This window comes from Pleurodeles waltl, chromosome 7 (genome assembly GCF_031143425.1).
Source record: "Pleurodeles waltl isolate 20211129_DDA chromosome 7, aPleWal1.hap1.20221129, whole genome shotgun sequence".
NCBI lineage: Eukaryota > Metazoa > Chordata > Amphibia > Caudata > Salamandridae > Pleurodeles > Pleurodeles waltl.
The window spans coordinates 1,885,937-1,898,041 of record NC_090446.1 but is presented as its reverse complement, the minus strand read 5'-3'; positions in this window follow the sequence as shown (position 1 = coordinate 1,898,041).

Genomic DNA, 12,105 nt, shown 5'->3' with positions numbered 1-12,105 from the left:
AACAGAAGACATGTGTGCCAAAATAGTAATTAATCACATCAATCACATAATAAGGAGAAAAATAATTGAAGAAGACGAGGGCATAACTGGAAGTGCAATACCACAACACCTTTCAGCTTGATATTGGAGACACAATGAAATGAGTGAGTGCTTACCGGCCATGGCTTAAAGTAGAACTACTTCCAAGGAGAACATATGTCCAGAATCCTCCTGGATATCTAACATGGTATCAATAGACACAGTTTATCCCCGTAGAATATACATGAATGACAACTATGTCAAAGTATATCAGGGAATGTACTTCTACAAGAACCGATACTTGTGTTATGTTGTGACACCAATTAAATGGGTGTACTGATCAACAAAGAACAATCGTTTAGGAAGAAAAGAAACTTCGGGTAGTTGTAACCCATATGACTCACATGCGACATTATTTATATTTTCTGTACTGAAGAAGTAATGTGGAGTATAGGAATTTGACAACATCCCAAGTTATACGAACCAGCAGAAACGGGCAATACGCCCTTAGCACTATCAAAAGGGAAGAATGAATGGTAAAAGTGAGGCCGACGCGTCACGGCTCGCGATTCAAGCGCACATAAGCCAATCGGAGACAGAAGGGAACTCAATGGGAGCAGACTTACTGCAACGCCCTATTAACCCCCAGCGTGACATAGTGCATGACCAGGGTCTCGAACAACGAGCAATGATAGCGGTCCGGACACAGTATATGAAGGAGAAGCAACCAGCTCTAGGGCCTTCCAATAATCAATGAGTGATCGGCCTTGTGGTAAGAGCTTCCCGTATCCCAGCCACAGAGGGGTCCCCATCAGTGTGGGGTTCTGTTGGCTGAAAGATTCTGTCTTCAGTCCAGAAGGGTTCTGGAGCAGTGCTGTGCACCTCACAGACTTACCTCCCCTGGAGCTGCTGTCCGTCTTGAGTACTGCAGAGTGGCCACAAGCGACTGGTGTCACCCTGGACCACTGGCTGCTTCACCTCAGCCAAAGCTCTCACAGAATGGTAGATTCGGAGGTGGAGGCAGCGGAACATTTAGACAACCCTTAGAATATTATTGGGATCTTCTACACTATACTTCTCATGTCCTCGGCATTAGTGAAAGGGACCAGTTGCGCCAATAACTGGTCTCTGGCCTCCAGTGAATTAACTGTGTCCCAAAGTGGACAAGAGTGACCAGCTCACGTGGACACCTCTGAGACAGCCCAAGATTCCTCCTGAATGGGGCAATCATGCTCATGGGGCTCGGCTCCTTCCCTTGAGCACCTGTTGGGTACCAAGCTATACATAAAGTAACAAAGACCACATTCCAATATCCCTGCCTCAGCCCCATCAACTCAACACCTTATGAACTGGACAGACCGGAATGCGTCGGCATAAACGCCAAGATTGTAATACTGGCGAGAGGGAACATCGGGCGACTTCAAGGTCCCACTGGTGCACACTGAAGCAAAGACACTTATGGGAACGACATCTAAAATAGAGCCATTCTCCTGCCTGAATCAGGTCTATTGGCATTTAAGCTTCTGGAACTTGCCAACTCAATTCAAAGCTTCCTACAGATGACTACACTGTACACAGGTTTCAATATTAAAAGAAAGTGTTCCACCTCTGCCTAGGACAGGAGAACAGCTCTTATCACCTGTCAGGAAGAGAACGACATACCCTTCTCACCTAAACCTACCTACCTCCAGCGCTGTGGTGCAAGCCTACCTCCAGCATTCTGCTACAAGCCTACCTCCAGCACTGTGGTGCAAGCCTACCTCCAGCATTCTGCTACAAGCCTACCTCCAGCACTGTGGTGCAAGCCTACCTCCAGCGCTGTGGTGCAAGCCTACCTCCAGCATTCTGCTGCAACCCTACCTCCAGCGCTGTGGTGCAAGCCTACCTCCAGCACTGTGGTGCAAGCCTACCTACCTCCAGCGCTGTTGCGCAAGCCTACCTCCAGTGCTGTGGTGCAAGCCTACCTCCAGTGCTGTGGTGCAAGCCTACCTCCAGTGCTGTGGTGCAAGCCTACCTCCAGCGCTGTGGTGCAAGCCTACCTCCAGTGCTGTGGTGCAAGCCTACCTCCAGCATTCTGCTGCAACCCTACCTCCAGCGCTGTGGTGCAAGCCTACCTCCAGCACTGTGCTGCAAGCCTACCTCCAGCATTCTGCTACAAGCCTACCTCCAGCACTGTGGTGCAAGCCTACCTCCAGCGCTGTGGTGCAAGCCTACCTCCAGCATTCTGCTGCAAGCCTACCTCCAGTGCTGTGGTGCAAGCCTACCTCCAGCATTCTGCTGCAAGCCTACCTCCAGCACTGTGCTGCAAGCCTACCTCCAGCGCTGTGCTGCAAGCCTACCTCCAGCGCTGTGCTGCAAGCCTACCTACCTCCAGCGCTGTGGTGCAAGCCTACCTCCAGCGCTGTGGTGCAAGCCTACCTCCAGCGCTGTGGTGCAAGCCTACCTCCAGCGCTGTGGTGCAAGCCTACCTCCAGCACTGTACAGCAAACCTACCTAACTCCAGCGCTGTGGTGCAAGCCTACCTCCAGCGCTGTGGTGCAAGCCTACCTCCAGCGCTGTGGTGCAAGCCTACCTCCAGTGCTGTTGTGCAAGCCTACCTCCAGCGCTGTGGTGCAAGCCTACCTCCAGCGCTGTGGTGCAAGCCTACCTCCAGCGCTGTACTGCAAACCTACCTACCTCCAGCACTGTGGTGCAAGCCTACCTCCAGCACTGTACTGCAAACCTACCTACCTCCAGCGCTGTGCAGCAAGCCTACCTCCAGCATTCTGCTACAAGCCTACCTCCAGCATTCTGCTACAAGCCTACCTCCAGCACTGTGGTGCAAGCCTACCTCCAGCGCTGTGGTGCAAACCTACCTCCAGCATTCTGCTACAAGCCTACCTCCAGCACTGTGGTGCAAGCCTACCTCCAGCGCTGTGGTGCAAGCCTACCTCCAGCATTCTGCTGCAACCCTACCTCCAGCGCTGTGGTGCAAGCCTACCTCCAGCATTCTGCTACAAGCCTACCTCCAGCGCTGTGGTGCAAGCCTACCTCCAGCGCTGTGGTGCAAGCCTACCTCCAGCATTCTGCTACAAGCCTACCTCCAGCGCTGTGGTGCAAGCCTACCTCCAGCGCTGTGGTGCAAGCCTACCTCCAGCATTCTGCTGCAAGCCTACCTCCAGTGCTGTGGTGCAAGCCTACCTCCAGCACTGTGCTGCAAGCCTACCTCCAGCGCTGTGCTGCAAGCCTACCTACCTCCAGCGCTGTGGTGCAAGCCTACCTCCAGCGCTGTGGTGCAAGCCTACCTCCAGCGCTGTGGTGCAAGCCTACCTCCAGCACTGTACAGCAAACCTACCTAACTCCAGCGCTGTGGTACAAGCCTACCTCCAGCGCTGTGGTGCAAGCCTACCTCCAGCACTGTACAGCAAACCTACCTAACTCCAGCGCTGTGGTGCAAGCCTACCTCCAGTGCTGTGGTGCAAGCCTACCTCCAGCATTCTGCTACAAGCCTACCTCCAGCATTCTGCTACAAGCCTACCTCCAGCACTGTGGTGCAAGCCTACCTCCAGCACTGTGGTGCAAACCTACCTCCAGCACTGTGGTGCAAGCCTACCTCCAGCATTCTGCTACAAGCCTACCTCCAGCACTGTGGTGCAAGCCTACCTCCAGCGCTGTGGTGCAAGCCTACCTCCAGCATTCTGCTGCAACCCTACCTCCAGCGCTGTGGTGCAAGCCTACCTCCAGCACTGTGGTGCAAGCCTACCTACCTCCAGCGCTGTTGCGCAAGCCTACCTCCAGTGCTGTGGTGCAAGCCTACCTCCAGTGCTGTGGTGCAAGCCTACCTCCAGTGCTGTGGTGCAAGCCTACCTCCAGCGCTGTGGTGCAAGCCTACCTCCAGTGCTGTGGTGCAAGCCTACCTCCAGCATTCTGCTGCAACCCTACCTCCAGCGCTGTGGTGCAAGCCTACCTCCAGCACTGTGCTGCAAGCCTACCTCCAGCACTGTGGTGCAAGCCTACCTCCAGCGCTGTGGTGCAAGCCTACCTCCAGCATTCTGCTGCAAGCCTACCTCCAGTGCTGTGGTGCAAGCCTACCTCCAGCATTCTGCTGCAAGCCTACCTCCAGCACTGTGCTGCAAGCCTACCTCCAGCGCTGTGCTGCAAGCCTACCTCCAGCGCTGTGCTGCAAGCCTACCTACCTCCAGCGCTGTGGTGCAAGCCTACCTCCAGCGCTGTGGTGCAAGCCTACCTCCAGCGCTGTGGTGCAAGCCTACCTCCAGCGCTGTGGTGCAAGCCTACCTCCAGCGCTGTGGTGCAAGCCTACCTCCAGCACTGTACAGCAAACCTACCTAACTCCAGCGCTGTGGTGCAAGCCTACCTCCAGCGCTGTGGTGCAAGCCTACCTCCAGCGCTGTGGTGCAAGCCTACCTCCAGCGCTGTGGTGCAAGCCTACCTCCAGCGCTGTGGTGCAAGCCTACCTCCAGCGCTGTGGTGCAAGCCTACCTCCAGCGCTGTGGTGCAAGCCTACCTCCAGCGCTGTACTGCAAACCTACCTACCTCCAGCACTGTGGTGCAAGCCTACCTCCAGCACTGTACTGCAAACCTACCTACCTCCAGCGCTGTGCAGCAAGCCTACCTCCAGCATTCTGCTACAAGCCTACCTCCAGCATTCTGCTACAAGCCTACCTCCAGCACTGTGGTGCAAGCCTACCTCCAGCGCTGTGGTGCAAACCTACCTCCAGCATTCTGCTACAAGCCTACCTCCAGCACTGTGGTGCAAGCCTACCTCCAGCGCTGTGGTGCAAGCCTACCTCCAGCATTCTGCTGCAACCCTACCTCCAGCGCTGTGGTGCAAGCCTACCTCCAGCATTCTGCTACAAGCCTACCTCCAGCGCTGTGGTGCAAGCCTACCTCCAGCGCTGTGGTGCAAGCCTACCTCCAGCATTCTGCTACAAGCCTACCTCCAGCGCTGTGGTGCAAGCCTACCTCCAGCATTCTGCTGCAAGCCTACCTCCAGTGCTGTGGTGCAAGCCTACCTCCAGCACTGTGCTGCAAGCCTACCTCCAGCGCTGTGCTGCAAGCCTACCTACCTCCAGCGCTGTGGTACAAGCCTACCTCCAGCGCTGTGGTGCAAGCCTACCTCCAGCGCTGTACAGCAAACCTACCTAACTCCAGCGCTGTGGTACAAGCCTACCTCCAGCGCTGTGGTGCAAGCCTACCTCCAGCGCTGTGGTGCAAGCCTACCTCCAGTGCTGTGGTGCAAGCCTACCTCCAGCGCTGTGGTGCAAGCCTACCTCCAGCGCTGTGGTGCAAGCCTACCTCCAGCACTGTACTGCAAACCTACCTACCTCCAGCACTGTGGTGCAAGCCTACCTCCAGCACTGTACTGCAAACCTACCTACCTCCAGCGCTGTGCAGCAAGCCTACCTCCAGCATTCTGCTACAAGCCTACCTCCAGCATTCTGCTACAAGCCTACCTCCAGCACTGTGGTACAAGCCTACCTCCAGCACTGTGGTGCAAACCTACCTCCAGCATTCTGCTACAAGCCTACCTCCAGCACTGTGGTGCAAGCCTACCTCCAGCGCTGTGGTGCAAGCCTACCTCCAGCATTCTGCTGCAACCCTACCTCCAGCGCTGTGGTGCAAGCCTACCTCCAGCATTCTGCTACAAGCCTACCTCCAGCACTGTGGTGCAAGCCTACCTCCAGCGCTGTGGTGCAAGCCTACCTCCAGCATTCTGCTGCAACCCTACCTCCAGCGCTGTGGTGCAAGCCTACCTCCAGCGCTGTGGTGCAAGCCTACCTCCAGCGCTGTGGTGCAAGCCTACCTACCTCCAGCGCTGTGGCGCAAGCCTACCTCCAGTGCTGTGGTGCAAGCCTACCTCCAGCACTGTGGTGCAAGCCACCCTCCAGTGCTGTGGTGCAAGCCTACCTCCAGCATTCTGCTGCAACCCTACCTCCAGCGCTGTGGTGCAAGCCTACCTCCAGCACTGTGGTGCAAGCCTACCTCCAGTGCTGTGGTGCAAGCCTACCTCCAGCATTCTGCTGCAACCCTACCTCCAGCGCTGTGGTGCAAGCCTACCTCCAGCACTGTGCTGCAAGCCTACCTCCAGCATTCTGCTACAAGCCTACCTCCAGCACTGTGGTGCAAGCCTACCTCCAGCGCTGTGGTGCAAGCCTACCTCCAGCATTCTGCTGCAAGCCTACCTCCAGTGCTGTGGTGCAAGCCTACCTCCAGCATTCTGCTGCAAGCCTACCTCCAGCACTGTGCTGCAAGCCTACCTCCAGCGCTGTGGTGCAAGCCTACCTCCAGCATTCTGCTGCAAGCCTACCTCCAGCACTGTGGTGCAAGCCTACCTCCAGCGCTGTGGTGCAAGCCTACCTCCAGCATTCTGCTGCAAGCCTACCTCCAGTGCTGTTGTGCAAGCCTACCTCCAGCATTCTGCTGCAAGCCTACCTCCAGCACTGTGCTGCAAGCCTACCTCCAGCACTGTGCTGCAAGCCTACCTCCAGCACTGTGCTGCAAGCCTACCTCCAGCATTCTGCTGCAAGCCTACCTCCAGCACTGTGCTGCAAGCCTACCTCCAGCGCTGTGGTGCAAGCCTACCTCCAGCATTCTGCTGCAAGCCTACCTCCAGTGCTGTGGTGCAAGCCTACCTCCAGCATTCTGCTGCAAGCCTACCTCCAGCACTGTGCTGCAAGCCTACCTCCAGCCCTGTGGTGCAAGCCTACCTCCAGCCCTGTGGTGCAAGCCTACCTCCAGCGCTGTGGTGCAAGCCTACCTCCAGCACTGTGCTGCAAGCCTACCTCCAGCGCTGTGCTGCAAGCCTACCTCCAGCGCTGTGGTACAAGCCTACCTCCAGCGCTGTGGTACAAGCCTACCTCCAGCATTCTGCTGCAAGCCTACCTCCAGCACTGTGCTGCAAGCCTACCTCCAGCGCTGTGGTGCAAGCCTACCTCCAGCGCTGTGGTGCAAGCCTACCTCCAGCACTGTGCTGCAAGCCTACCTCCAGCATTCTGCTGCAAGCCTACCTCCAGCACTGTGCTGCAAGCCTACCTCCAGCGCTGTGGTGCAAGCCTACCTCCAGCGCTGTGGTGCAAGCCTACCTCCAGCACTGTGCTGCAAGCCTACCTCCAGCGCTGTGGTACAAGCCTACCTCCAGCGCTGTGGTGCAAGCCTACCTCCAGCATTCTGCTGCAAGCCTACCTCCAGTGCTGTGGTGCAAGCCTACCTCCAGCATTCTGCTGCAAGCCTACCTCCAGCACTGTGCTGCAAGCCTACCTCCAGCGCTGTGGTGCAAGCCTACCTCCAGCGCTGTGGTGCAAGCCTACCTCCAGCATTCTGCTGCAAGCCTACCTCCAGCACTGTGCTGCAAGCCTACCTCCAGCGCTGTGGTGCAAGCCTACCTCCAGCATTCTGCTGCAAGCCTACCTCCAGTGCTGTGGTGCAAGCCTACCTCCAGCATTCTGCTGCAAGCCTACCTCCAGCACTGTGCTGCAAGCCTACCTCCAGCGCTGTGGTGCAAGCCTACCTCCAGCGCTGTGGTGCAAGCCTACCTCCAGCACTGTGCTGCAAGCCTACCTCCAGCGCTGTGGTACAAGCCTACCTCCAGCATTCTGCTGCAAGCCTACCTCCAGCGCTGTGCTGCAAGCCTACCTCCAGCGCTGTGGTGCAAGCCTACCTCCAGCATTCTGCTGCAAGCCTACCTCCAGCGCTGTGGTGCAAGCCTACCTCCAGCGCTGTGGTGCAAGCCTACCTCCAGCATTCTGCTGCAAGCCTACCTCCAGCGCTGTGGTGCAAGCCTACCTCCAGCGCTGTGGTGCAAGCCTACCTCCAGCATTCTGCTGCAAGCCTACCTCCAGTGCTGTGCTGCAAGCCTACCTCCAGCGCTGTGGTGCAAGCCTACCTCCAGCGCTGTGGTGCAAGCCTACCTACCTCCAGCACTGTGCTGCAAGCCTACCTCCAGCGCTGTGGTACAAGCCTACCTCCAGCGCTGTGGTGCTAGCCTACCTCCAGCGCTGTGGTGCAAGCCTACCTCCAGCGCTGTGGTGCAAGCCTACCTCCAGCACTGTGGTGCAAGCCTACCTCCAGCGCTGTGGTGCAAGCCTACCTCCAGCGCTGTGGTGCAAGCCTACCTCCAGCGCTGTGGTGCATACCTACCTACCTCCAGCGCTGTGGTGCAAGCCTACCTCCAGCGCTGTGGTGCAAGCCTACCTCCAGCACTGTTCTGCTAACTGAGCCTGCCTCATGCCCGAGGGATACCCACCTTCATAGCTGCCACGAGTCACAGGCCCAGGTGTGATGTGCTGCTACAATCCAGGATTCTTGCTTTGCATTCTGGGACTGGTAGTCCTGTTTTATGATGGACTCAAAGGGATAAAGCTGAAGTGGGAGCACATGAAGCAGGGAGCTGGGAGGGTCGGGCTGCGGGTATTGTGCTCTGTGTGTCCCTCGTGTGTACCCCACGCAGCACCTCTCCTGTGCCTGCCAGAGACGGCACTCTGTGCACATCAGAGCGCGTATACTTATATAAAGACCTCCTGCTGACGCTAGTACCGTCTGGGAAAAGAGGGGAACCCCTGACCTTCCCTGCACAGCCGAGGTCAGCAGCGAGCGTTTAACTCAACGCGCGCACGTGGGAGTAGTTTGCCTTCGATACACCTACTAGGCCTCAGCGCGAGCCCCTTCCTCCGTCAGCCAATCCAAACTGCAGAAGAGACGCCCTCTTCACCGATTGGAGCAGATCCACCCAATCAGAAGAGAGCCAGTAGCAGTCGTAGAAGCTGGTATCCCCGGAGGAGGAGTCGACAGTGTAAAAGGACAAGCCGCAGCTTGTTTGGCGTCCATGTTGCGTTGGGACATTGCAATCCGAGGGTGCAAGGCGCGCTCACTGCTTGGTCGTGGCCGTCACCGTTCCCGGCCTCCTTCACGGCTTCCGGGCTCAGTTTATTTTGTAGCCTACTGTCGTCGTTGGGTGCACAGCGCCCGTCTTGGTTTTCACGGAGAGTTGCCCTCCCAGGTAGAACTTCCCAGCAGCCCCTGCGGCTGTGGTTATCTTCAGGTGGCCCAGATGAGCCCGGACCAGAACCGCACCGGGCGGAACCATTCCGCGCGGAGGGGGGGGCGGGGGCCTCGGGGGGAGGGCAGGGGCGAGGGAGGGGGGGCACAGGCGTGCCCCTCGCCTTCTGCGAAGTATAGGCAAGTAACACTGTGCAGGTGAAAGCTCGAGACCCGGGGGCCCCAAACCCCCGCAATAAACACCCTCCAACACCCGGCGCCCCCCCGCCCGGGCGTGGACCGGGCCGCAGTGGGTCAATCACTGACTGAAGGGAGGGAAAACCACATGTGAGAGAAAAAAAGAGCTGGAGAGACGAGAGATGGAGGAAGCCGAGCAGGGTAATAATGAGCTCAATGAGGGGCAATTACTCAGCCAATTAAGGGGGTTCGCGTGGCCTGGAGCGAGGCGGCCCTGGGAGTGAGTGCACAGCCCTGGGAGTGACTGCACAGGCCTGGGAGTGAGTGCACAGCCCTGGGAGTGACTGCACAGGCCTGGGAGTGACTGCACAGCCCTGGGAGTGAGTGCACAGCCCTGGGAGTGAGTGCACAGCCCTGGGAGTGACTGCACAGCCCTGGGAGTGAGTGCACAGCCCTGGGAGTGAGTGCACAGGCCTGGGAGTGAGTGCACAGGGCTGGGAGTGAGTGCACAGGCCTGGGAGTGACTGCACAGGCCTGGGAGTGACTGCACAGCCCTGGGAGTGACTGCACAGCCCTGGGAGTGACTGCACAGGCCTGGGAGTGACTGCACAGCCCTGGGAGTGACTGCACAGGCCTGGGAGTGACTGCACAGGCCTGGGAGTGACTGCACAGCCGTGGGAGTGACTGCACAGCCGTGGGAGTGAGTGCACAGCCCTGGGAGTGACTGCACAGCCGTGGGAGTGAGTGCACAGCCGTGGGAGTGAGTGCACAGCCGTGGGAGTGAGTGCACAGCCGTGGGAGTGAGTGCACAGCCCTGGGAGTGACTGCACTGCCCTGGGAGTGATTACACAGGCCTCAGATATGGGCTGTATATGTGTTATAGAAGTGTAACAGCACTGGGTGTGATTACACAGGCCTCAGATATGGGCTGTGTGTTATAGACATGTAGCAGCCCTGGGTGTGACTAGACGGGGGCCTCTGGTGGTTAAGGGGGGAGCATGAACAACACAGGCCTCAGATATGGGGCTGGGGTGTGTGTTATAGAAGTATAGCAGCCCTGGGTGTGATTACACAGGTGCCTCTGGTGCCTTATGAGGAGTGTGAACACTAAGGGGCTCCAGATATAGGGCTGTCTATTATAGAAGTGTAGCAGCCCCACAGAGGCTCAGATATGGGGATGTGTGTGTTATAGGACTGCAACAGCACACACGTGGTGATGTCACAGGACGGTAACACAGGCCTGGGAGGGCTGATTGTGGGCCATGTCATTGTTAATTTGTATCACTGTAGCTCAGTGGTTCGTGTGTGTTATAGGAGAGTGACAGCACGGGTAGGAGTATTTATATAGTGCTTACAGCTGATAAGATGTTGGAAGCGTTTGCGCTGTGGGTGGATCCACCTCTGTTCATTGCCACTCTGCAATGCTGTGGATGGATCCACCTCTGTGCATTGTCACTCCACAATGCTGTGGGTGGATCCACCGCTGTGTGTGGATCCACCTCTGCATTGTCACTCTGCAATGCTGTGGGTGGATCCACCTCTGTGCATTGTCACTCTGCAATGCTGAGTGTCCTAGCCGTGTTCTAGTAATAGAAACATAGGCCTGTTCTTTTTCTTCTGTCTGCAAAGGGCTGTGTTATAACAGTGTAACTACATTACTGACTACATTACTACATCTCTAGGCTCGAGTCACATTGTGTTTCTGAAGGCCCTTAAAACTCACCTTGGTTGCTAGTCACCTCCCAGCACATTTTTCTAAGTTTAATAGAACATTCCTAGCGCCAAGGAGCATCTTGGTGCAAGTGCTCCACATCATTAGTTTGGAAGACAGCTCACGCTTCCCACATGCTATAATTTTATGATATATAGTCTACTCTCACCGCCCTCAGAGAGGCAAAGGATTTCCCTGCCACTTTCTGTGGTCTCCAGGGGAGCAGTGGGATCCCTTCATGTGCTTCTCAAGCAGGAGAATGAATGAATCTTTACTTCTTCCCACAGGGCATGCCCGATGCACACAGAAGACATGTTCAAATGTCCACTTCTAGCCTTGAAACAAACTAAAATACAACATGGAAGCATCATCAGTTAGCTGGAGGGAGGGGCCACATTGTATGGATGGTCAGTAATGCAAGGCCTCTCTGCAGTGAGATGGGACTTTGGGTCAGTGTCACGGGGGGCGCTGGGACACTGGGTCCAGTGGGTAATTTCCAGCACGTTGCCTTAATTCTTTGCCGCCTTAGAGTCTGACATGTCACAGTCCGCATAGTCAAGAGAGACTCGTGTGGCCGAAGCCTGCGGTGACCCTGGGTGCTGCATCAAGTGCCTGGATAGACACATGAAGGTGGGACGGAGCTGCCCCAGAAGACAAATAAGTGAAGAGGGTAAAGGTGTTTTGAACCACCCAGTGCAGGACTAGTTGGACAAACCTGGATGGAGACTGTGATTGCACTGCATCCCAAGGCCGCTGCTTAACGTAAGATGGGTGAGAGATGGAGGCACCTGAAATGTCCACTAAGACTTGGGATTGGCTAAAGCCTTTATAGCTCAGGCTCTTTCTGGTTGCGGTCGATGGTGAGGTCCATGAACGGGTGGTGTCACCGGTAGACAAGCTCTAGCCTTAGGACAGTAAACTACTTCTATGCTGGTTCTGTGCCATCCCACTCCAAACCGAGATGCCTGAATTCACAAAAAACACTTGGCTTTTGGCTTCTTTTCCTTCAAAGGTGATGAAGAAGATTAAAGGCTGGAAAGCTACAAAAAGGGTTTGTCATTTACTACAGTCTCAAGTGACCAGGGCAGTGGAAAGTCAACTCAAGGATGACAGAGGTGGGGGGTGGTGGGGGGGAGTGCATGGAGCGAGGGACTGAAACAGCTGGCTATTACAAGGGATGTATGTTGGCCTCAAGGGGCTCTGCT